The 24,377-nt window shown below is 40.1% G+C and overlaps 1 protein-coding gene and 1 pseudogene across 9 annotated transcripts in view; both read right to left on the minus strand.

Moving 5' to 3' along the window:
• Positions 1 to 24,377, minus strand: part of CTNNA2 (catenin alpha 2) — a 1,320,632-nt gene that overhangs the window by 934,265 nt on the left and 361,990 nt on the right. The window lies entirely within an intron of this gene.
• LOC110151827 (protein phosphatase 1A pseudogene) lies at positions 21,114 to 23,230 on the minus strand (annotated as a pseudogene).

Genomic DNA, 24,377 nt, shown 5'->3' on the forward strand with positions numbered 1-24,377 from the left:
TTCACAATGCAAAAGAACAGGAAATCTGCTACCATACCAGAAAAGCACAATTTCCTACCAACATTCTTAGCTTTCCTTTTCCCAGATCAATATCTTGGTATTTACAATTCACATAATAGCTTTGTATTTTTTTTTTTAAATCCAAGAGGGGCAGTTGTAACTTAAATAAAAGATTTTAAACACATCAGCACTTTTCTTCCTTAAATGAGTAATGTAACTGCTGTTCATTCAATGTCAGCGCTTTAACTCATTTTTAGAAAAGAAACTTTAGCAACTTTCAAGGAACTAATATATTATTTGAACACTGACTGAAATAAGATAAATGCAGCAAGTCTGGGAGAATTAACATTGCATTAACTCAAGTGAAATCTGATAGAGCATGTTTTCCTTTCAGTCACTAGGAACAATTTAAATTATAGAGAATTATGATGCTTAAAATTAAGATGAGAAAAGTGTTTTTAATATGCAATTATTTAATGCTGATTATGGCAAAAGGGTGACTTAGCAATGATTCAGAGAAACCATAAGCTTAATTTTAACCTTCCATAAATACCTTTTTAGAAATGGGGTGGTAAGAACATTAAAGAACAAAAGCCATGTATCTGCAGAAAATAGGATAAAGGAGAAATGTACGAGGAAAAGAATTCCAAGTATATCAAAATGGAAGAACAAAGCAGTAAATATCTATGTAACAATGTGTTATTTAGTGATGAAAGTGAGATCAAGTTTCATTAGAATGGTAGCAAAGGCAGATGTGCTGCAGGGATAAGAGTGAGGGTGACTGTGTGAAGATGGTAAATACAGAAGGTTCTCCAAGGCCACTTGCTAGAGAAGGGAAGAGATTGCACTGGGAAGGGATGAGATAGGACCCCGAGCAGTGGTTTTGTTCTAGGAAAAAGAATGCTTAAGCATATCAGCTGCTAGAAGCAAGGATACAGATGAGAAGGTTACTTGGCAGTTAGCATGGTTCAGTCTTTAATGTGTACCTATTACATGGTGCACATGAGGTATGACAAATGACAACACAATCTAGTTGATCCCAGAGACACTATAACTTTCAAGCAAGAGGAAGGGATAGGATTTAGAACAGAGTCAGCCCAGGGAGGCAGCTGGTTTCCAGCTGAAGGCTCATCCTGGAGAAAAGGCAGGCATGGGAGGCTGGGATGGTCACAAGGGTCCTGAGACCGTTGGGACAGGTAGTGTGAGCATGGGGCCCTCTGTTTTCTCAGGTGGCAAGGAATTCAATTCTGTCCATGGACAGAGAGGGGACAGGAAGGGGGTCGGGCAGGGGCTACATGGGTTCCAGACACAGTCCTCTCCCATTCCTCCCAGTTAGTACTCCAAACTATCACCTCCCTCCCTATCCTTCACTTTTAGCAGACATTTTCCTCATCCATTTTATTAACAGCATCATAGCAATCACTTCTTCCCTACTTGGATGCTTGTTATTGTTGTTGTTTAGTGTCTAGATCATTCTGACTCTTTTGAGATGCCATGGACTGCAGTCCGTCAGGCTCCTCTGTCCATGGAATTTCCCAGGCAAGAATACTGGAGTGGGTTGCCATTCCCTCCTCCAGGGGATCTTCCCGACCCAGGGATCAAACCCATATCTCCTGTCTCCTGCATTGGCAGGCAGATTCTTTACCACTGAGCCACCAGGAAAGTCCAGTAGGGAGTAATACAGAGGAACAAAATTTACCACCTTCAAATGAGTTTGACATGAGGATTAATTTAGGCTGATCATTTATAAGAAACAGAAGATTCAGAAAGTGTTAATCTGTCTCATGTGTCTTCCTATTAATTGCCTAAAAAAATTTAGATAAAGGTCCAGTGCCTGGACTAGAGCTGTTACCAGAGATATCTGCAAAGAACAGGGGCTGGGGAGGTAGGGAATGAAGAGAGGCTCAGAGATCAGTCTACTCTGTCTCATTGTCTCTGCAGGGCCCTTTTTTATCTCCCTATAAATTGCCTTCCTCCCATTTGAAGCCCCAAACCAGGACCCTTGACATCTTTTGTCTTTAGCTGAAGACAGTGTCTGTTATGAGGGTTTCAGCCATTTTGGCAAGTTACATAGGTTTCCTGGGTCTCTCCCCTGCATACATGTTATTGAACTTTCATTTTTTTTTTTTTTTTCTTGTTGATCTGTCTCATGTCAATTTACTTCTTAGACCAGCCAGAAGAATTCCGAAGGGAATTTTTCTTCCTTTTTTTCTGACATGTGTATAACTAACAAAAGATTTTCAGAGGAGCAGGAAAATGAATTTATTGAATATACTGATACTACATGGAAAACTGATAAGGAAAAGACAGATCCAAATGATAATTTTTTTTAATCTACTGTTCTCTGAAAATGATGGACTAATCATTCTTTTCTTATCACCTGAATTTTTTTTTTTATTGTTGGAAAAATGAAGGACTCTGCAAAACAGAACTTGTAGGTAAAATTAATATTCTGACAAAGGAGCTCACTAATATGCTATTTTCCTCAACTATACTACTTGATGGAGGAGGGGATCTCATTTTTAGATTTATCAATCAGCAACAGAATAGGTCTCTTCCTAGTTACAATTTATCCTTCCAGCTTAAAAAATGTATAAACAGAAGCCTCAATTAAATAAAATCCCTTCTCCAGGGGATCTTCCCAACCCAGGGATTGAACCCAGGTCTCCTGCATTGCAGGCAGATTCTTTACCAGCTGAGCCACAAGGGAAGCCCAAGAATACTGGAGTGGGTAGCCTATCCCTTCTCCAGAGGATCTTCCCAACCCAGGAATGGAACCAGGGTCTCCTACATTGCAGACAGACTCTTTACCAACTGAGCCACCAGTTGGAAGCCCAATTAAAAGAGAGTTGAGAGACCAGAAGTGGAAGTGGTCACATTGGAGACAACAGCAGAGTCTGGCAGGAAGAAGGCAAGGACTCAGCTAACTAAAAACAATAGACTCTTGTTTATTACAGCCCTCCTACTTCCTTTTCTCCTCTATAAAAGAGTTCTCCTTCCCTTGCCATGAGGAGACAGCACAGGGCATTCCATGGTTTCAGAACCTGAAGTGCAATTCTCTGCTGCTCTGGAATGAATCCATCTTTGTTGGAGAAATATGTGATAGTCTATTTGTTTTAGGGTGCCATTTTTGTGGCCCATATGAGGACTATGGGCTTCTCTGGTGGTTCACATAGTAAAGTTAACCTGCAGTTCAGGGAACCCGGATTCAATCTAAATATAGTCAAAGCTATGCTTTTCCAGTAGTCATGTATGGATGTGAGACTTGGACCATAAAGAAGACTGAGCAATGAAGAATTGATACTTTCAAACCTGGTGCTGGAGAAGACTCTTGAGAGTCCCTTGGAAAGCAAGGAGATCAAACCAGTCAATCCTAAAGGAAATGAACCCTGAATATTCACTGGAAGGACTGATGCTGTTCTAATACTTTGCCCACCTGATGCTAAGAGCTGACTCATTGGTAAAGACCCTGATACTGGGACACATTGAGGGCAGGAGGAGAAGGGCAGGGACAGAGGATGAGATTGAGAGGGTAACAGGCAGGAAGGCCGGGGGTCTTCAAACGGAGGAAATAGGTGGCAGTGTCAGACATTTTTTATCTCTTCCTTAAGTGGCAGGAGGAAACAAACTACAAGTGTCAGAATTTTTTCCTTCTCCATACAAAATTAAAAGGAGGTTTCTCTATGGAAATGTTTTTCTTAAGCTATGTTAATGAAACTATGTATTTGCTTTGGAATTTGCCTTTCTTCCAAATGGGTCCACCTAAGACTAATTTTTTCTTTTCTCAAACCTTGGGCTGATAATGGCTCAACAAACCAGTATTCATATCAATTGTTTTATGGCTGGGGGATGACACACCTCATGCCATCCTATCTCAAAAATGCATATTGTGGGAGAGGGGCCTGGTGAGACTCCATCAGTCTTGAGGGGTCCCTCTTATCTGATTAATAGCTTTCTAACAGACATAAAACAGCTGGCTAAAACTAGTATGGGGGGCACTCTCCATCCCCCTTCTGATGTCTATGTCAGAAGCTTTCTCTGTCCTTTTTTATACTTTAATGAAACTCTGCTATACAAAAGCTCTTGTGTGATCAAGCCTAGTCCCTGGTCCCAAAGTTAAAACTTCTTCGGAGATCACGAGTCTGACACCATTCACCATAAGCTATCAAGATGACTGTATAGCATCACAGATTCAATGGACATGAGTTGGAGCAAACTCCAGGGGACAGTGAAGGACAGGGAAGCCTGGTGTGTTGCAATCTGCAGGGTTGGAAAGAGTCAGACACAACTTAGTGACTGAACAACAACAAAATGAGAACAAAAGAAGTCCCCCAATAGCTCAAGATTAGGGAGCAAACAGGCATAGTACCTGTGACAGAGTCCACTCAGCTCACTGCTTTTCTCACCTGGATTTTGAGTTCTTTTCCTGGGTCTGAGCTTTTGCTCTCTTTGTGTTTAAAGCTCTCCAGGCTTTAATCAAAATCTATGTTAAGGTTCTGTTCTTTAAGGTTCAGGCCTTGTTCTGTTTGGCAACACTCATTTGGCATTTTCATGTCACTTTTAGATAAGACTGCTTCAGCCAAGGCTGACTGCAAAGCTGTTAGCCAATCTTTAAGAAATAGGGGCTGCCTCACTGAAACTGTACCACTTCAGTCTTTGGCCCATTCCTTTGAAAGGGGGGCTGTTCCCTGGAAACTGACTGAAGAATCTTTGGTCTGGATCTTCCAGGACAAAGCCTATTTCCTTAGAATTGGCTGATATTAGTTTGTAGGCTGCTTTAATTGAGTTGTTTAAGTTGCAAGTTATTGGAGCTTTGGAAAATTATTCTTCACTCTAGAGAAAAAAAACATTGAAAAATAGAATCCTGGTTATTTAAATACTTCGAAGGCATCTCCTGCACCCTCCTACAGGGACTACACAAGGTGATTTTATGTTTAAAAGCCATGTTCCTTCCTCATGTGCATTCCTAACTAAATGGACCAACCTGACAAATGGCAATGAAGAATATCAATGGCCATTATGGGGAACTTTTGAAATTACCATGTTTAATTTTATTAAAATTAAATTGGACTACAATAGCTCAAAAATTTTCATAATTGAATGGTATGCTTATTTGGGTTGGTTTTTGAGGCTTCCAAACATTATCAGGAGCCAAGACTTGCCTCCCTGCAAAATTAGATTCGAAGATTCACTGCAGCAAACAAATGATTAAACAAAGATGTAAGGGCTCCCAAAGTCTCAGACTTTTGTTCTTTGGTTTCTTTCTCTGAGGATCCTTCTCTGACACCATTTTCTCTCTCTTTCTCCACACCTCCTGGCCAGATTCTGCCTCCAGCATCACCTTCTTCCTCTCTCCTATTCCATCTACACCTCCTACTGTACTGTCAGTTCCCCCATACAAAGACCTTTTCTGAATTCCTTTATTCTCTCAAACTTGTCCCACTTTCTTTTCCTCTGATCTTGTCACAATCTGTCCCTTTAAAATTAAGCCTTCTGAGGATCCAGAGAATAAACTCTCCATTTCTTATATTCCCTGAACTAAAGCTAAACTGAAATTCACAGTCAAAAAATTCCCAAAGTAAATTGGAATGCAAAAATCCTCACAGACTGGCTGAAGAATATATTAGTCATTCAAACTCATCAACCTAGTTTCTCTAACTTATGTCAGCTACTTCATCTGCTTGTAAGTGAACGCCAGGACCAACATGGAAAGACAACTGCTAACTGGGAAAATTCTGAAAGCTCTCTAGATTTACAGTTGGAAGAGCAGCCCTCTAACTTATTATATGATCAGGCTCAGACAACAGCTTGACAGCTTCATCAGCAATTATGTCTACTTCAGATTTAGTTAATCTGGCAGACTAGCTCTTTCACACTCTAGAAGAGTCACCTCCAAGGAAGACCACCAAAATTCTTTATCTTCAACTCCAGCCAAAGAAGGCTTCATAACAAAATCAAAATCCTCCTCATTTTTGCTATTATTTCAAACAGTTATGACATTGAAAAGAGACTGTCACAAATGTAAGTCCTACAGGCACATTCATCCATCTAACCAGACTTTCCAACATCCTCCCAGTCCTCAATGATGGGCTCGGAGGAACTACATACAGGAACTTGCCTCAATCTTCCCTCTAAATCATCATAGAGGAACATTTCTTCAGTTTGGGGATGAATGCCTTCCAGTCCTAACTGACAATGTAGCCACTGCTCAAACCCACTACCATAAAGCAGCCCCTGCCTCAGAGTACTAAAACAGTCCAAACTGTGGGAATCTCTAACGAAACTCAGAAGGTTCCTGGCTCTGAACTTATTCCCTTATGTTTAGGCTCTTTGAGATATACACCTTTTTCTCCTTAGTTCCTCTACTTTTTTCATTTATTAGGCCAAAACTTCTTTTAAAGGTATCATGACAAATATCGTATATTAATGAAGATATGTGGAATCTGAAAAAACTGGTATAGACAATCTTATTTACAAGGCAGAAATAGAGACATGGATGTAGAGAACACATCTATGGATACCAACAGGGGTGGCGTGAATTGGGAGGCTGGGGCTGACATACAGATGCTACTGATACCATGCATAAGATGCCTGATGAGAACCTACAGTGCAGCACAGGGAACTCAGTGTTCCGTGGTGACTTAAATGGGAAGGCAACTCAAAAAAGAGGGGATATATGGCCACATATAGCTGATTCGCTTTGCTGTAGAGTAGAAACTAACACAACACTGCAAAGCAACTCCAAAAAGATTTATTTTTAAAAAGGATCACGCCAAGCTATTGTAAAACATGCTGCCACAAACATCAGGGTACATGTGTCTCATGTGTCTCATTTCATTACAGTTTTCTAAGGGTATATGCCCAGTAGTGGGATTGTTGGGTCTTTTGGTAGTTCTATTCCTAGTCTTTTAAGGAATCTCCATACTGTTCTCCATAGTGGCTGTATCAATTTACAATCCCACCGACAGTGCAAGAGGGTTCCCAGTAGGCAAACATATGTATATTACCACATGTAAAATAGACAGCATGTGGGAATTTGCTGTGGGACACAGGGAGCTCAGCCCAGTGCTCTGTGACAACCTAGAAGGGTGAGATGGGGTGGTAACTGGGAGGAGGATTCGGGAGGGAGGGGACATATGTATACATGTGGCTGATTTATACTGATGTATGGCAGAAACCAACACAATATTGTAAAGCAATTATCCTCCAATTAAAAAACAATTAATTGGCACAAAAATGTATCATGCCAGAATTTCTTTCTCTCAAAAGAGAGAAACAATTCTAGAATTTGACATTAGTCATCAAAGTAACCAATGAAGTGAAAAAATGATCCCTTGCCATTGTTTATATGTTCTGTATCTGACAGTACTAGAGCCAACTCAGGAAACATGGATCATTTATTCCTACTGAATCCACTAGCACTTTCCTTACAGGCACTATCTCCAACAGACATTGGTAAAATTAGCAGTGCATTTCTCATCTAGATTCAAGTAGATCCCTCAAAACCTCTTCCCAGAATTAAGCAATATCCTATTAGTAAAGAAGCCCTTCAAGACACAAACCTTGTAAAAGAAAACTGAGTTCAAGACCCCATTATCCCTTATGCTATCCACTGCATTATCCCTTGTACTATCCACTGCATTATCCCTTGTACTATCCACTGCATTATCCCTATTTTGCTGGTGAGAAAATAGGGATAAGCTTGCATAAAATCTCCAAAAAGATCTAGAACAAACATTTAGAATCTCCAAGCAATAAACACCATCATCATCCCTCAATATCCTATTGCTCATAGCACTCCTACTTTACTAACATCATTTCCATCAGAAGTAAGTTCTTCACTGCAACTGATGTATGCAGTGCATTCTTCAGCGTTGCAATAGACGAAGCTAGCCAATGTTTTTGCCTTCACTTGGGAAGAAAAACAATTTACTGGGACAATAATGTCTCAGGGTTTACTGATAGTGCTTATTTCTTGTAAATCCTGAAGGCTGATCCAGATGCTATAAAGTTCCCTAGAGGATCTACACTGTTGCAATCTGTGGATACTTTGATTTTTGCTCTCTTTCCTAAGCCTCCTCACAGGAAGACAGAATCCACTTGATTAAGTTTTTAGCCTTTATGGGAAATAAAGTGTGAAATCCAGGTTCAATATCTGTGGTATCTGATATCAGAACAGGCCCTACACCTTGATTCACATGGACTTCATGACTTTCTAAAACCCAAAACTGAGCACAAACTGTGAGGTTTTCTTTATTTCTACTTAGTTATTGCTGAAACAGGGTTTCAAATAGCTCTTGTACGGTCAAATCTCTAATTTTTATTGTTTTACTAAATAATAAAAACCCTAATTTTATGGGAAGAACAAGAAGACATAGCTATCAAAGCCTTCAAGAAGAGGCTAATGAACACACTTGCCCTTGGGCATACCAACGGTCAGACGCTCTTTTATTTTGTATGTGAAAAAGAAGGGAATGCCCTTGAAGTACACCCCAGAATACAGGGATAACTATCAATCCATACGATAGTATAGGTAGCAGCTGACTCTGTCACACAAAGATGCCTCCTTGTCACTGAGCCATTACAGCCACTGCCCATTTGATTAATGTCACCAAGAAAATTGTTGTAGCATCCACTTTAACCATTTTTTATACCCCATACAGTAGAAGTTTTCATGAATTCTCACCTCACTCAACATTTCTCAGTCAGCCATCTCACCTCCCAGGAAGACCTTTTGTTAACCTCTCCTTACATAACTTTTTTTTTTCATTTAGTTTTATTAGTTGGAGGCTAATTACTTCACAACATTTCAGTGGGTTTTGTCATACATTGACATGAATCAGCCATGGAGTTACATGTACTCCCCATCCCGATCCCCCCTCCCACCTCCCTCTCCATCCGATCCCTCTGGGTCTTCCCAGTGCACCAGGTCCGAGCACTTGTCTCATGCATCCCACCTGGGTTGGTGATCTGTTTCACTATAGATAATATACATGCTGTTCTTTCAAAACATCCCACCCTCGCCTTCTCCCACAGAGTCCAAAAGTCTATTCTGTACATCTGTGTCTCTTTTTCTGTTTTGCATATAGGGTTATCATTACCATCTTTCTAAATTCCATATATATGTGTTAGTATACTGTAATGTTCTTTATCTTTCTGGCTTACTTCACTCTGTATAATGGACTCCAGTTTCGTCCATCTCATTAGGACTGATTCAAATGAATTCTTTTTAATGGCTGAGTAATATTCCATGGTGTATATGTACCACAGCTTCCTTATCCATTCATCTGTTGATGGGCATCTAGGTTGCTTCCATTTCCTGGCTCTGATAAACAGTGCTGCGATGAACATTGGGGTGCACGTGTCTCTTTCAGATCTGGTTTCCTCAGTGTGTATGCCCAGAAGTGGTATTGCTGGGTCATATGGCAGTTCTATTTCCAGTTTTTTAAGAAATCTCAACACTGTTTTCCATAGTGGCTGTACTAGTTTGCATTCCCACCAACAACATATTAAAAAAATCATACACCATGACCAAGTGGGCTTTATCCCAGGAATGCAAGGATTCTTTAATATCCGAAAATCAAACAATGTAGTACACCACATTAACAAATTGAAAGATAAAAACCATATGATTATCTTAATAGATGCAAAGAAAGCCTTTGACAAAATTCAACACCCATTTATGATTAAAACTCTCCAGAAAGCAGGAATAGAAGGAACATACCTTAACATAATAAAAGCTATATATGACAAACTTACATAACTCTTAAACGGCGATAAATTTAACACTGTTTCCCTTCTCCCCTCCAGTCTGACAAACTCTCTTACTACTGCCTTAACACTGAAGGGCCACTTCTTGACTCCTCTTCATGATCGACAGGAAATTCCTCTGGTAATGCTGACATTTCATGGTTTTTATTTGAGAGGTGACAATGGCAAATACTATGCTTGGTACGCTACTGCATATTCCTTTGATGTTGTTGAGGCAGAATCTTGACTACGGCTATCCAGCCCAACAGGTGGAATTATATGCTCTAACCTAGGCTTGCACTTCATGTGTATGCTAAGTCTCTTCGGTCGTGTCGACTCTTCGCGAGTCTGTGGACTGTAACCTGCCTGGTTTCTCTGTCCATGGGGTTTTCCAAGCAAGAACACTGGAGTGGGTTGCCACACCCTCCCCCAGAGGATCTTCCTGACCCAGGGATCAAACTCATGTCTCCTGCATTGGCAGACAAGTTCTTTACCACTATCATCACCTGGAAAGCCCCAGACTTCCACTTTAGCAAGGCCCAAATTATCAATATTTATTCTGACAGTAGATATCCTTTCAGAGTAGCTCATGATTTTGGAATGCTGTGGAAGCAACATGGCTTCTTTAATTCCAACAGAAATAAAATTAAGAATGATCCTTATATTCAGGGATTACCTGCCACTTTAAAATTCTGGGGCATTCTAAACTTGACTCTTTGGAAGCTAAGGGAAATCACCTTGATGTTATTTCCACAAGGAAATGCTGCCCTTAAAGGGAACAACAGCAGGCAAACTTCAAAAGGAATATTTCCCTAAAAGATAACTTTAAAACTGGCCAGAGGAATCCAAAAACTGGTCTCAGTAAAGGAAAAACTAGATTGTAAAAGAAGTTCTGGTTTTGAGCAAATGAAAACCTGGTCCTACTGAAAGTGAAAGGTACTCAGTCATGTCAGACTCTTTGTGAAAACATGGACTATACAGTCCATGAAATTCTCCAGGCCAGAATACTGGAGTGGGTAGCCTTTCCCTTCTCCAGGAGATATTCTCAACCCAGAGATTGAACCCAGATTTCCTGCATTGCAGGTGGATTCTTTACCACCTGAGCCACAAGGGAAGTTCAAGAATACTGGAGTGGGTAGCCTATCCCTTCTCCAGTGGATCTTTCCAACCCAGGATTCAAATCCAGGTTGCCTGCATTGCAGGCATATTCTTTACCAACTGAGCTATCAGGGAAGGCCTGGTCCTCCTGGAGACTCTAAAATTTCCACTCACCATTTCAGTTCAGTTCAGTCGCTCAGTCATGTCCCACTCTTTGCGACCGCATGAATTGCAGCACGCCAGGCCTTCCTGTCCATCACCAACTCCCAGAGTCTACGCAAACCCATGTCCATCGAGTCGGTGATGTTATCCAGCCATCTTATCCTCTGTTGTCCCCTTCTCCTCCTGCCCCCAATCCTTCCCAGCATTAGGGTCTTTTCCAATGAGTCAACTCTTCGCATGAGGTGGCCAAGGTACTGGAGTTTCAGCTTCAACATCAGTCCTTCCAATGAACACTCAGGACTGATCTTCTTTAAGATGAACTGGTTGGATCTCCTTGAAGTCCAAGGGACTCTCAGGGTCTTCTCCAACACCACAGTTCAAAAGCATCATTGTTTCGGTGCTCAGCTTTCTTCACTGTCCAACTCTCACACACCTACATGACCACTGGAAAAACCATAGCCTTGACTAGATGGACCTTCATTGACAAAGTAATGCCTCTGCTTTTTAATATGCTATCTAAGTTGGTCATAACTTTCCTTCCAAGGAGTAAGCGTCTTTTAATTTCATGGCTGCAATCACCATCTGCAGTGATTTTGGAGCCCCCAAAAAATAAAGTCTGACACTGTTTCCACTGTTTCCCCATCTATTTCCCATGAAGTGATGGGACCAGATGCCATGATCTTAGTTTTCTGAATGTTAAGCTTTAAGTCAACTTTTTCACTCTCCTCCTTCACTTTCATCAAGAGGCTTTTGAGTTTCTCTTCACTTTCTGCCATAAGGGTGGTGTTGTCTGCATATCTGAGGTTATTTATATTTCTCTTGGTAATCTTGATTCCAGCTTGTGCTTCTTTCAGCCCAGATTTGTCATGGTGCATATAAGTTAAATAAACAGGGTGAAAATATACAGCCTTGATGTACTCCTTTTCCTATTTGGAACCAGTCTGTTGTTCCATGTCCAGTTCTAACTGTTGTTTCCTGACCTGCATACAGGTGTCTCAAGAGGCAGGTCAGATACTCTGGCATTCCCATCTCTTTAAGAATTTTCCACAGTTTATCATGATCCACACAGTCAAACGCTTTGGTATAGTCAATAGAGCAGAAATAGATGCTTTTCTGGAACTCTCTTGCTTTTCCAATGATCCAGCGGATGTTGGCAATTTGATCTCTGGTTCCTCTGCCTTTTCTAAAACCAGCTTGAATATCTGGAAGTTCACGGTTCATGTACTGCTGAAGCCTGGCTTGGAGAATTTTGAGCATTACTTTACTAGCATGTGAGATGAGTGCAATTGTGCAGTAGTTCAAGCATTCTTTGGGATTGCCTTTCTTTGGGATTGGAATGAAAACTGACCTTTTCCAGTCCTGTGGCCCCTGCTGAGTTTTCCAAATTTGCTGGCATATTGAGTGCACCACTTTCACAGCATCGTCTTTCAGGATTTGAAATAGCTCAACTGGAATTCCATCACCTCCACTAGCTTTGTTCCACTCACCACTATACCTGTATTAAACCATTGGTCTCCTGATAAAATGAAGGCATTCATAAATCAACATTGGTGGGAAAACATTAACAAGGCTGCCTACTTCACTTGTCCCATTTGTCCCAGGTATTACCCAAGGAAGCCTCTTTGTAGTGCTCCCAGATATTTTAAACAGCCTGATGGACCAGGTGGGCTTCCCAGGTGGCACTAATGGTAAAGAACCCACCCATCAATGCAGGAGATGTAAGAGACATGGGTTCAATACTTGGGTTGGGAAGATCCCCTGGGGGAGGGCATGACAAACACTCCAGTATTTTTGCCTGGAGAATCCCATGGACAGTGGAATCTGGTGGACTACAGTCCATACGGACGCAGATTCGGACATGACTGAAGTTACCCTCCAGGCACGCATGCACACAATGACCCAGTAAGGCAAATGGGTTTCATACCATTTTCTCCATGTCATGTGTATAAATATGTTTTAGTCATGGTCTGTATGTTTTCACACTGAACTGAAACCCTCCCTGCAGACAGGTTACTGCTTTGACATGGCTAAAGTCCTTTACAAAAATATTTTATACCTGCTTAGGGAATCTTTTTGAGCTTCACAGTGATCAAGAACCATACTAGCCAGATACTTTAACAAGTCTGTGCTGTTTGACTTGTTTCATGACATTTTCAATGTGCTCACCACTCTCAATACTCTGATTTAGTTAAACACACTGAAGATACTGAAAAAAGAATGAAAGTCACTCAGTCATGTCTGACTCTTTGTGACCCCCACTCTTTGCAACCCCATGGACTGACTCTTGGCAAGCCCACAGATGGAACCTGGGGTATCTTCCACTACAGGCAGAGTCTACCATCTGAGCCACCAGTGAAGTCCATATTAACACTCAGTTGGCAGAATTTGTAAAAGTCCTCCAAATAGCACAGCCAAAAGCATTATCACTGATCCTTTTATTTTTTAGTGAGGAAGATGCTCTAAATTTATTAACACTTAGAAATAAATTTGTTTCTAGTTCAACACAAAATATACATTTGAAAATACTAATAAATACATGTGACAGATAATATATTATATATTCAGTCCAAAGACAATGCCTTTTTGCCTGTTCAGTATTCAAAATCCATTTTAATAGTAGTTTGAAAGATTCCTTCTGGGCCTGGGGACTGCTAGGTCATAAGTCAGGATGTTAGACTAACTCAATCACACAGATTTCTGTGGAGAATGATAGATCCTCTGCAAAAGCAATAATAATAATAATAATAATAATAATAATTTTTAAAAAACCACTTTCCTGTTGAAATAAGTTTGGAAAATAATGCACATTAATCTTCCTTTTGGAGTTCAAAAAGCAAAATAAGCTATTAAAATTTCTTAAAAGTTCTGAAATAATAATAGTTATTTACTTTTGTTTATCATAGATTCTAGGTCCTAGAGATTTTAAATATTGACTACAAAATCTTTTCTTTCTACCACACCTGTTAGTATTCCTGAAACTAATGCTCTGAAGAATACACTCTAACAAATACTGTCAGCAAAATGAGGACAGGATAAATGGGACCCAATCTGTTTATCTCTATATTTCCACTGTAGAGGACAAGGCCAGGTACATAGTAATTTTTAAAAGAAGTAATTTGGGACTTCCATGGTAGTCTAGTGGTTAGGAATCTGCCTTCCTGTGCAGGTGATATGAATTCAATCCCTGGTCTGAGAGCTAAGATGCTGCATGCTTCAGGGGCTACCCCCAAACCACAATACTCAGCCTGAGCATCTTAGAGCCCATGCTCTGTAACAAGAAAAATCCTGCATGCTTCAACAAAGAGCCAATGCAGCCAAGGTACACATAAATAAGACAACAAAATAAAGAAGCATAAAAGAACTCAGAATTTAAAAAAGAAATATTTTACATGTATAGAAAAGTATAAAGCACTATGACAAATACCTAAAGACCCATTCCCACGTTCAAGAAGTATTAATATTATACAGTATTTGTTTCAAATCCTTTCTTTCCAAACAAAAAAAGTTTCTATGAATACCATTCAATCTTCTCATCTCTAACTCCACATTCATCTCCAAGAGTAATCACTATCCTGAAGTTGGTCTATAGTCAACTCTATCTCTGCATGCAAGTTTTAGACTTTTACTACATATATATGCATTAAAAGTAATATAAAATATGTTTTGTATGCATAAAAAAATGCACCTGAACTCTTGTAAATGAGCTACAGTAAGATAAGCAACCCATTAAAAGTCAGGCAGAATACCGTATGGTGGCACAGATGGTAAAGAATCCACCTGCAATGCGGGAAACTCAACTTTGATCTCTGGATGGGGAAAATCCCCTGTAGAAGGAAATGACAACCCACTCCAGTATTCTTGCCTGGAGAATTCCATGGACAGAGGACCCTGGTGTGCTGCAGTCCATGGGGTTGCAAAGAGTTGGACATGACCGAGAGACGAACACACATACATACACATTAAAAGTAATATGAAATATGCTTTGTATGTGTAAAAAATGTACCTGAATTCTTGTAACTGAGCTATAGTAAGGTGAGAAACCCATTAAAAGTCAAGCAGAATATAGTATTTTTGCTTATTTATTTTTAAACTTTTTATTTTATATCAGAAGAGAGCTGATCAAAAATGTTGTGATGACTTCAGGTGCACAGCAGAGTAATTCAGCCACACACAGACACGTACTCATTCTCCCCAAAACTTCCCTCCCATCTAGGTTACCACAAAGACTGGATTTTTAAACAAAGAAGATATAAGGAAGGCTAAGTAAGTACATAAAAGATACACAACATCATTACTCAGTAGGGAAACAAACAGTAACAACAACAGATATCACTACCAAAATTAAAAAGGCTGAGTATATCATGTGCCAGCAAAGATGAAGAACAACGGAAACTCTCATACATTGCTGGTGAAAATTGTATGGTCACCGGTGGAAAACTCTTTTGCATAAAGTTAATAGGTATTTACCCCAGAGAAATGAAAACATGTGTTAACAAAAACACCTGTCCATGAACCGTTACATTATTCATGTGCTGTGCTTTCACTTACTTGGGCATTCTGACTTTTGCGACCCCATGGACCACAGCTTGCCAGGCTCCTCTGTACATGGGGATTCTCCAGGCAAGAACACTGGAGTGGGTTGCATGCCCTCCTCCAGGGGATCTTCCCAACCAGGAATCAAACCCAGGTCCCCCATATTGCAGGCGGATTCTTCACAGCCTGAGCAACCAGGGAAGCCCATTATTCATATTGGCCCTAAATTGGAAATAATCCCCAATGCCCATTAACTGGTGAATAGATAAACATCCAATGGAATATTACTCAGTGGTAAATAGAAATGAATTACTGAGACCAACAACAATACAAATAGATCTCAAAGGCACTACTAAGTTAAATAAATAGATATAAAAGCCTATATACAATATGATTCTATTTAGATCACATTCTGCGGTGGGGCCAGGGAGGGGGGAACTGTAGAGAAATAATCAGATTAGTGGTTGCCAGGGGCTAGAGTTGGAGAAGGAAATGGCAACCCACTCCAGCATTCTTGCCTGGAGAAACCCAGGGACAGAAGAGCCTGGTGGGCTGCCGCCTATGGGGTCGCACAGAGTCGGACACGACTGAAGCGACTCAGCAGCAGCAGCAGCAGCAGAGTTGGGTGAGAGGATTCACTACACAGAGGCATGAGGAAAACTTTTTGAGTGAAAGAAATATTGTATATTTTGATTTTGATAATGCCATTGGTTTTTTAAAATCGTAGATCCTGTTATTTTGGACTCATAAACTCTCATCTTTGATGATCATATGTGTGCATGCTAAGTTGCTTTAGTTGTGTCTGACTCTTTGTTACCTTATGGATCATAGTCCAGAAGGCTCCTCTGTCCATGGGATTCTCCAGGGAAGAATACTGGAGTGGGTTACCATACCTTCCTCCACAGGATCTTCCCAACCCAGGGATGGAACCCGCGTCTCTTATGTCTCCTTAATTGGCAAGTGGGTTCTTTACCACTAGTACCACCTGGGAAGTCAGAGATAGTCATAGGATTCCCAGTATACTTGGCTCTTACTTCTTTTGACCCACAAGGATAAAAGGAAAAATATGCTAATATTGCAGAGACCTAACTCTTTCTATTAAAAACAGTCATGTTTTGTTACAGCAATCTTTTCACAGTGTACTCTCAGAATAGGGCTCCCCAGTGGCTCAGCAGTAAAGAATCCACCTGCAGTGCAGGAGATGTGGGTTCAGTCCCTGGGTTGGGAAGGTCCCCTGGAGAAGGAAATGGCAACCCACTCCAGTAGTCTTGCCTGGGAAATTCCATGGACAGAGGAGTCTGGTGGGCTACAGTACATGGGTTGCAAGAATCAGACAAGACTGAGTGACTAACACATACAAGGTGAAGGCCTTACAACTTAGTGAGTAAATCACCACTCCCAGAATACAAAGACCTTAAATATCACAAGTTGCAACCTGGTGGTGGTGGTTTAGTCACTATGTCATGTCTGACTCTTGGGATCCCATGGACTGTAGCCTTCCAGGCTCCCCTGTCCATGGGATTCTCCAGGTGAGAAAACTGGGGTGGGTTGCCATTTCCTTCTCCAGAGGATCTTCCCTACCCAGGAATCGAACCTGAGTCTCCTGCATTGCAGGCAGATTCTCTACCAACTGAGCTATGAGGGAAACCCCTGCAACCTGGAGATCTTATCTATTAGAAAAGACACCTCCAGAAGAACTCTTCAACCTCACTGGAGAAGTCCATATCAAGTACTGCTAGCAAATCTTTGTCCTGTCAGACTCCAAGAAATAGATTCTTGAATTCACGTGATGTATGTAAAAAAGGCACCAAGCCCTAACTGGACAACATCTGGCAACCTGAAAGTAAACATTCCCCAGATTTAAAGTAGATGACATACAGTGAGACAGTTTTCCCAAGTTAAATGGACAAAGTATGCTGGAAATTTATTGCCAAGTCTTTGATGATGACATGACACTTCAGATTATCTCTAGCATCTATGATTGTGATGGCATATCAACTTCAGATTAAAAGTCCCTGAGAGTTCTGCATCCTACTCCTCTTTCTTACTTGCATGTGACATTAGGAGGTTCCCAGTCTGTGCCCTTTACCTTCAACATGAGATATTTCAGCCAGGCAAGGTCCTTCCTGACACTGAGCAATAGAAAAGCACTGAAACTAGAAAACCCGACTCTTGGTCAGTGATGCTTTCGAAGATCTTTATCAAATGGGGGAAGTGTGAAAAAAAATAAACAGAATCTCAATTGCAAAAAAACTGTGAGACCAGAAGGGTGAACTCATATTATCTGATGGCAGCCAAGGCCAACAGAAAGAAAAAAAGACTCCTTTCTGTGAAAGGTTTTAGCCAACGAAAAACCAAGGATCCTCTGTTTACTATAGTCCTCCCAATTTCCTTTTTTCCTTCTAAAAAGTGTTCTTCTACCACTGCTATGAAGAACTTGATCTTGGCTTGCCTGGGTTGCAGACCCTGATTTGAAGTTCTCTTTTGATCCCAAATAAATCCATATTCTCTGGAGAAATATTCAGCAAGCTATTTGTTGCAGATCAACAAGCTGCTACTAAACTAAACCATAAATTGTACTTTATGCTCAGTTAATAATGTACCGCTCTTGAAAGTTTGCATCACCTAGCATCTTTGATCATACTAATTGCACCCCATTCCCTCCCCAATTGATCAACTCATTCTTACTCTTCAAGACTCTTCAGAGGGGCCCATTCACCTTAAATTGCTTGAGACATTTGGGATGTTTTTGGTATTTTATTAAATAAGCCTTAAAAATCATCCTTTCCCCGCTATCCAAAATGTGCTATAAATCGCATTTTAATTTTTTTTAACATTTTCAATAAAAGATATCACTCAAACTCTAATCCAGTGTCTTAATTTTTATAGACAATGTCTTTTTAATATCTACCTTTAATGTATTCACTTTTTTCTTACATTATTCTTTAAGCACACAGAAAAATAGTCAGTTGTGATCCTTCTTACAATACTGTATTTGATATATTGCTGTTGTTTAGGCACTAAGTCATGGCCAGTTCTTTGCTCCCCCATGGACTGCAGCCCTCCAGGCTCCTCTGTCCATGGGATTTCCCAGGCAAGAACACTGGAGTGGGGTGCCGTTTCCTTCTCTGTTTCTATGTATTATTACATGGATTCAAGTCAAACTATAAATTCCAATGAATTTGACGCTAGCACTTAACCTCAAGATTTGCTTTGTCCTTGAATCAACAGAAAGAAGTTGGTCCTTGATGCAGAGACAACCACTCCAAATAAAAGCTATATGGTTTCTTTTATTGTATCTCTACTGCTTCAATTATTGTTATTTCACTCAAGAAACAACTATGGTGCAAAATATAATAAATTGTGACTGTGTAACTGTGATTCTGGACAGAACAATACAAAATCAACTAGTGAGGCCATCTGGTCCTGGGCTTTTGTTTTTTTGGAGATTTTTGATCACAGCTTCAGTTTCAGTGCTTGTAATTGGGTTGCTCATAATTTCTATTTCTTCCTGGTTCAGTCTTGGAAGATTGAACTTTTCTAAGAATCTGTCCATTTTTTCCAGGTTATCTATTTTATTGCCATAAAGTTGTTCATAATAGTCTCTTATAATCCTTTGTATTTCTGTATTGTCTGTTGTAACCTCTTTCATTTCTAATTTTGTTGATTTGATTCTTCTCTCTTTTTTTCTTTATGAGTCTGGCTAACGGTTTGTCAATTTTATTTATCTTCTCAAAGAACTGTCTTTTAGTTTTATTAATCTTTACTTTTGTTTCTTTTATTTCTTTTTCAGTTATTTCTGCTTGGATCTTTATGATTTCTTTCCTTCTACTAATATTGGGGATTTTTTCTTCTTTTTCCAGTTGCTTTAGGTGTAAAGTTAGGGTGTCTATTAGATGTTTTTGTTGTTTCTTGAGGTAGGATTGTATTGCTATAAACTTCCCTCTTAGAACAGGTTTTGCTGCATCCCATAGGTTTTGAGTTGTCGTATTCTCATTGTCATTTGTTTCTAGAAGCTTTTTTATTTCCCTTTTGATTTCTTCAGTAACCTGTTGGTTATTTAGAAATGTGTTGTTTAATCTCCAGGTGTTTGTATTTCTTACAGTTTTGTTTTCCTTCTAACTGATATCTAGTCTCATAGCATGTGGTTGAAGATACTGGATACAATTTCAATTTTTTTAAATTTACTGAGGCTTGCTTTGTGACCCAAGATGTGGTCTATCCTGGAGAATATTCCTTGTGCACTAGAAAAGGTGTATCTTTCTGTATTAGGATGGAATTTTCTGAAGACATCAATAAGATCCATCTCATCTAATGTCTCATTTAAGACTTGTGTTTCCTTATCAATTTTCTTTTCTGATGATCTGTCCATTGGTGTGAGTTGGGTGTTAAAGTCTGCTACTATTATTGTGTTACTGTCAAATTCTCCTTTTACGTCTGTTAGTGTTTGTCTTATGTATTGAGGTGCTCCTGTGTTGGGTGCATAGATATTTACAATTGTTATGTCTTCCTCTAGGATTGAGCCCTTGATCATTATGTAGTGTCCTTCCTTATATCTTGCAATCTTCTTTACTTTACGGTCCATTTTTTCTGATATGAGGATTGATACAACAGCTTTCTTTTGCTTCCCATTTGCATAGAATATATTTTCCCATCCTCTCACTTTCAGTTTATATGCATCTTGAGGTCTGAAGTAGGTTTCTTGTAGAAAGCATATATATATATATATATATATATATATATATATATATATATATATATATGGGTCTTGTTTTTGTATCCATTCGCCCAGTCTGTGTCTTTTGGTTGGAACATTTAATCCATTTACATTTAATGTAATTATTGATATGTATGTTCCTATTGCCATTTTCTAATTGTTTGGGGTTGATTCTGTAGATCTTTTTTCTTTTGTATTTCTTGACTATATAAGTCCATTTAACATTAGTTGTAAAGCTGGTTTAGTAGTACTGAAGTCTCTTAACTTTTGCTTGTATGAAAAGCTTTTTATTTCTCCATCAATTCTGAATGAGATCTTTGCTGGGTACAGTAATCTTGGTTGTAGATTTTTCCCTTTCAGTACTTTAAATATATCCTGCCATTCCCTTCTGGCCTGCAGAGTTTCTGCTGAAAGATCAGCTGTTAACAGTATGAGGTTTCCCTTGTATGTTACTTGTTGCTTCTCTCGTTGCTTTTAATATATTTTCTTTGTGTTTAGTCTCTGTTAGTTTGATTAGTATGTGTCTTGGCGTGTTTCTCCTTTAGTTTATCCTGTATGGGACTCTTTGTGCCTCTTGGACTTGATTGACTATTTCCTTTTCCATGCTGGGGAAATTTTCAACTATAATCTCTTCAAAAATTTTCTCATACCCTTTTTTTTCTCTTCTTCTGGGACTCCTATAATTCGAATGTTTTTGAGTTTGATATGGTCCCAGAGGTCTCTGAGACTGTCCTCAGCTCTTTTCATTCTTTTTACTTTATTCTGCTCTTCAGAAGTTATTTCCACCATTTTATCTTCCAGCTCACTGATTCATTCTGCTTCAGATATTCTGCTATAGATTCCTTCTGGAGTATTTTTTTTTCTTGTTTGTTAAATCAAGCTTTATTGATAAAATGGAATTCAGAATATCTTACTAGGAACAGCAGCAGGCCCAGCCAATCATGATAGCAAAGACGTGGCAGTGTCCTACCATTTGTAGGAAGCTACTGCTTATCAATTAGTAATTAAATGTACGGACTTGTAAAAGAGGTGCAAAGAATCAAGGCATTTTAGCCCCAAGATTGATATTTTTATGAATATATTCTATTACCTGCAATACTCATGGCAACAAGGAAAGAACCTAAAAGACAGTTAAATGAAGGGACCAACTTTATCAACAATTCCAATCCCACTGCCAAGAACATTAAAATAGTTTTCAATTAACTCCCTGGATATTCAGCTTTGTAATAATACTTCGGAATAATTCTCCATAATCAGGTGCACATGTGAGTGTCTAGCTGACACGGCTGCTGCTCTTCCTGTCCCAACCCCAAGTCCAAACACAACATGACTTGAAAGTGCTATATATCTGTTGCATCACACAATAAGCTAAATACTTCTTGTAACTTCGATAGTGATTTAAAGCAGTTCATAATTAAATATGAGCATATTTTACAAGGACAATTATACTTTAAAAAAAACAAAATCATACAACAAAAATTGCTGGAGTCTGATTTACAACATATGAATTATGGTTTGAAATCACATTTACATGAGTCTCAAATTTACAACAACAAAAAAAATCAGTTGTGGGCTAGCTGTTGTACTGCTGAAGTTCTCTGGTGTAATCACTCTCACCCATGTCATATATGCCCTTCTTAAAAGTTGAGGATGGATGTTTAAAAGGTTCAGTGAAGTTGAGCTGTACTCTCCTTTGGAGGTGAAGGTAAATCCATGACTAGATGAGCAGTTTTACCACATATCATCAGTTGATGTAGAGTCGGTGTCATCATTTTTGTACAGATTCAGTCTATTGTAAATGGCTTCAATTACATTCCGCTTGCTCGCCAGTTCACCCCCTGGTGGGAGGCTGGGTATGTTCTCACTCACTAATGTGCGCATCACATGGACTAAGTCAGGGACGCCTTCCCCCTGCTTCTTTATGATTTCTTCTACTCTGCTTTCCAGGTATTTGTCCAACTCTTCCTCCTTCTTCACTGCTTCTGGTGATACTTTGGGTGCATTTGGAAAACAGATCAATATCACACTCATGTTGTCTCGACTTCCCTTATACAAACAGGTGTCGACTACTTCATTGCAAACTTTCTCAAGGTCATCAGTGACCTCAAGTCTGGATCTTACAAAATCACAGAGCTCTTCATTTCCCATGACATCCCAACTACCATCATATGCAAGAATAATGAATTGATCATCTTCTTCAGATCTTTCAATATCATGGACTTCAGGCTCTGGTGAAACAAGCTGCTCTGTAGGACCTTTTCCATGGACACATTTGTAATCAAAGTCCCCAAGGGCCCTCGACACAGCCAGAGAGCCATTCACACGCTGAATCATTACAGAACCACCTGCATTCTGAATTCATTCTTTTTCCAGCGGATTACTTGGTTTGTGATCTTGTGTGAATAAGTAAACTTTCCTGTTCCTACAAAGTAAACCTCTTGAGTCTCCACAGTTAATGAAGTAAGTATGTTGAGGAGAAATTAAGACACCCACAGCTGTTGACCCACTTTTATCAGCACCATGTTTCTTCTCTGACATAACTCTCATATGTTCATCAATCTCCAGGAAACCTGTTCTGATTCCATTCTTTACATTTTCCACAGAAGGTGCTCCTGCAGACCCTTTAAAATCCTGGTTATTGATGATGTGATCTAACAAATGCTCACAGCAGTATTTGGCAACCTGAGAACCAGCATGCCCATCATACACAGCAAAGAATGACCATGTTTCAAGTCCACTTGGCAAACCGATCACAGCAGTATGTGCATCCTCCATTTCAACTCGCCAGCCTTGCATGCTGCTTAGCCCATATCGCAACCCATTACCCTGCCCCTGGGCATTATGTTTTTCCATCTTTGGTTTGTCTAAAAATGCTCCCGTTATGTCTTGATTCTCTAGGTCCGGAGCAGCCGCGGACGAGCAAGTCCCTGGTCCACCGAGGCAGCGGCGGTGACGGCGGCCGGGGAGGGGGCGGGAGGGGGGTCACCGCGGCGGCGGCCGGCCAGGTCAGGCCGGGGAGGGGGCGGAGGAGGGGAGGAGCCGGGCTGCCTCCGGCCCCTGGCTCTCGGCGTCCTCGCGGCTCAGATCATCTGGGCGTTGGAGCGGGAGGCGGAGAACGGGTCCGGGAGGAGGAAGAGCCGAAGAGTCATAGCTTTCGCGCCCCACCTGCCTGGCGCCCCCCCATCCCCCCTCCCCCATCACCGGTTCCAGAGCTGCAGCCTCCGGAGCACCCGAAGCTGCAAGCCGGGCAGGCGCCGAGACCACAGCTCCCTGGAGTATTTTTAATTTCAGGAATTGTGCTGTTTGTCTCTGTATTCTTAAATTCTTCTAGGTCTTTGTTAATAGAGTCTTGCAGTTTTTCCATTTTGTTTTCAATGTTTTTGATCATCTTTATTATTATTATTATTATGAATTATTTTCAGGTAATTTTCTTATTTCCCCTTCATTGATTTGGACTTCTGTGTTTCTAGTTTGTTCCTTCATCTGTGCAGCATTTCTCTGCCTTTTCTTTTTTTCTGGGGGTGGGGAGGAGGGTTTTTGTGTTTGAGGTCTCCTTTTGCCAGGCTTCAATGAAAGTTGAATTCTTTTCCTGAAGAAGACTGAATTCTTTCTCCGTTTTGGTTTTCGCCCTCCTGAGGTTGGTCCAGTGGTTTGTGTGAGCTTTGTATAGGGTCAATTTGTGCTGAGTTTTCGCCTGTTTGTTTGCTTTTCTACTGATAGGCAAGGCTGAGGGAGGTGGTACTCTCCTGTCTGCTGATGATTGGGCTTGTATTTTTGCTTTGAATTCTATCAAACATTTAGAGATGAGTTAATGCCTATCCTTCTAAAACTCTTTCAAAAACTGTAGAGGGAGGAACACTTCCAAATTCATTCTACGAGGCCACAACCACCCTGATACAAAACCAGACAAAGACAACACAAAAAAAGAAAACTATAGGCCAATATCACTGATGAACATAGATGTAAAAATCCTCAACAAAATTTTAGCAAACAGAATTCAGCAACACATCAAAATGCTCATACACCATTATCAAGTTGGGTTTATTCCAGGAATGCAAGGATTCTTCACTATATGGAAATCAATGTGATATACCACATTAACAAATTGAAAGATAAA

The sequence above is a fragment of the Odocoileus virginianus genome, chromosome 2 (assembly GCF_023699985.2).
Source record: "Odocoileus virginianus isolate 20LAN1187 ecotype Illinois chromosome 2, Ovbor_1.2, whole genome shotgun sequence".
Taxonomy (NCBI): domain Eukaryota; kingdom Metazoa; phylum Chordata; class Mammalia; order Artiodactyla; family Cervidae; genus Odocoileus; species Odocoileus virginianus.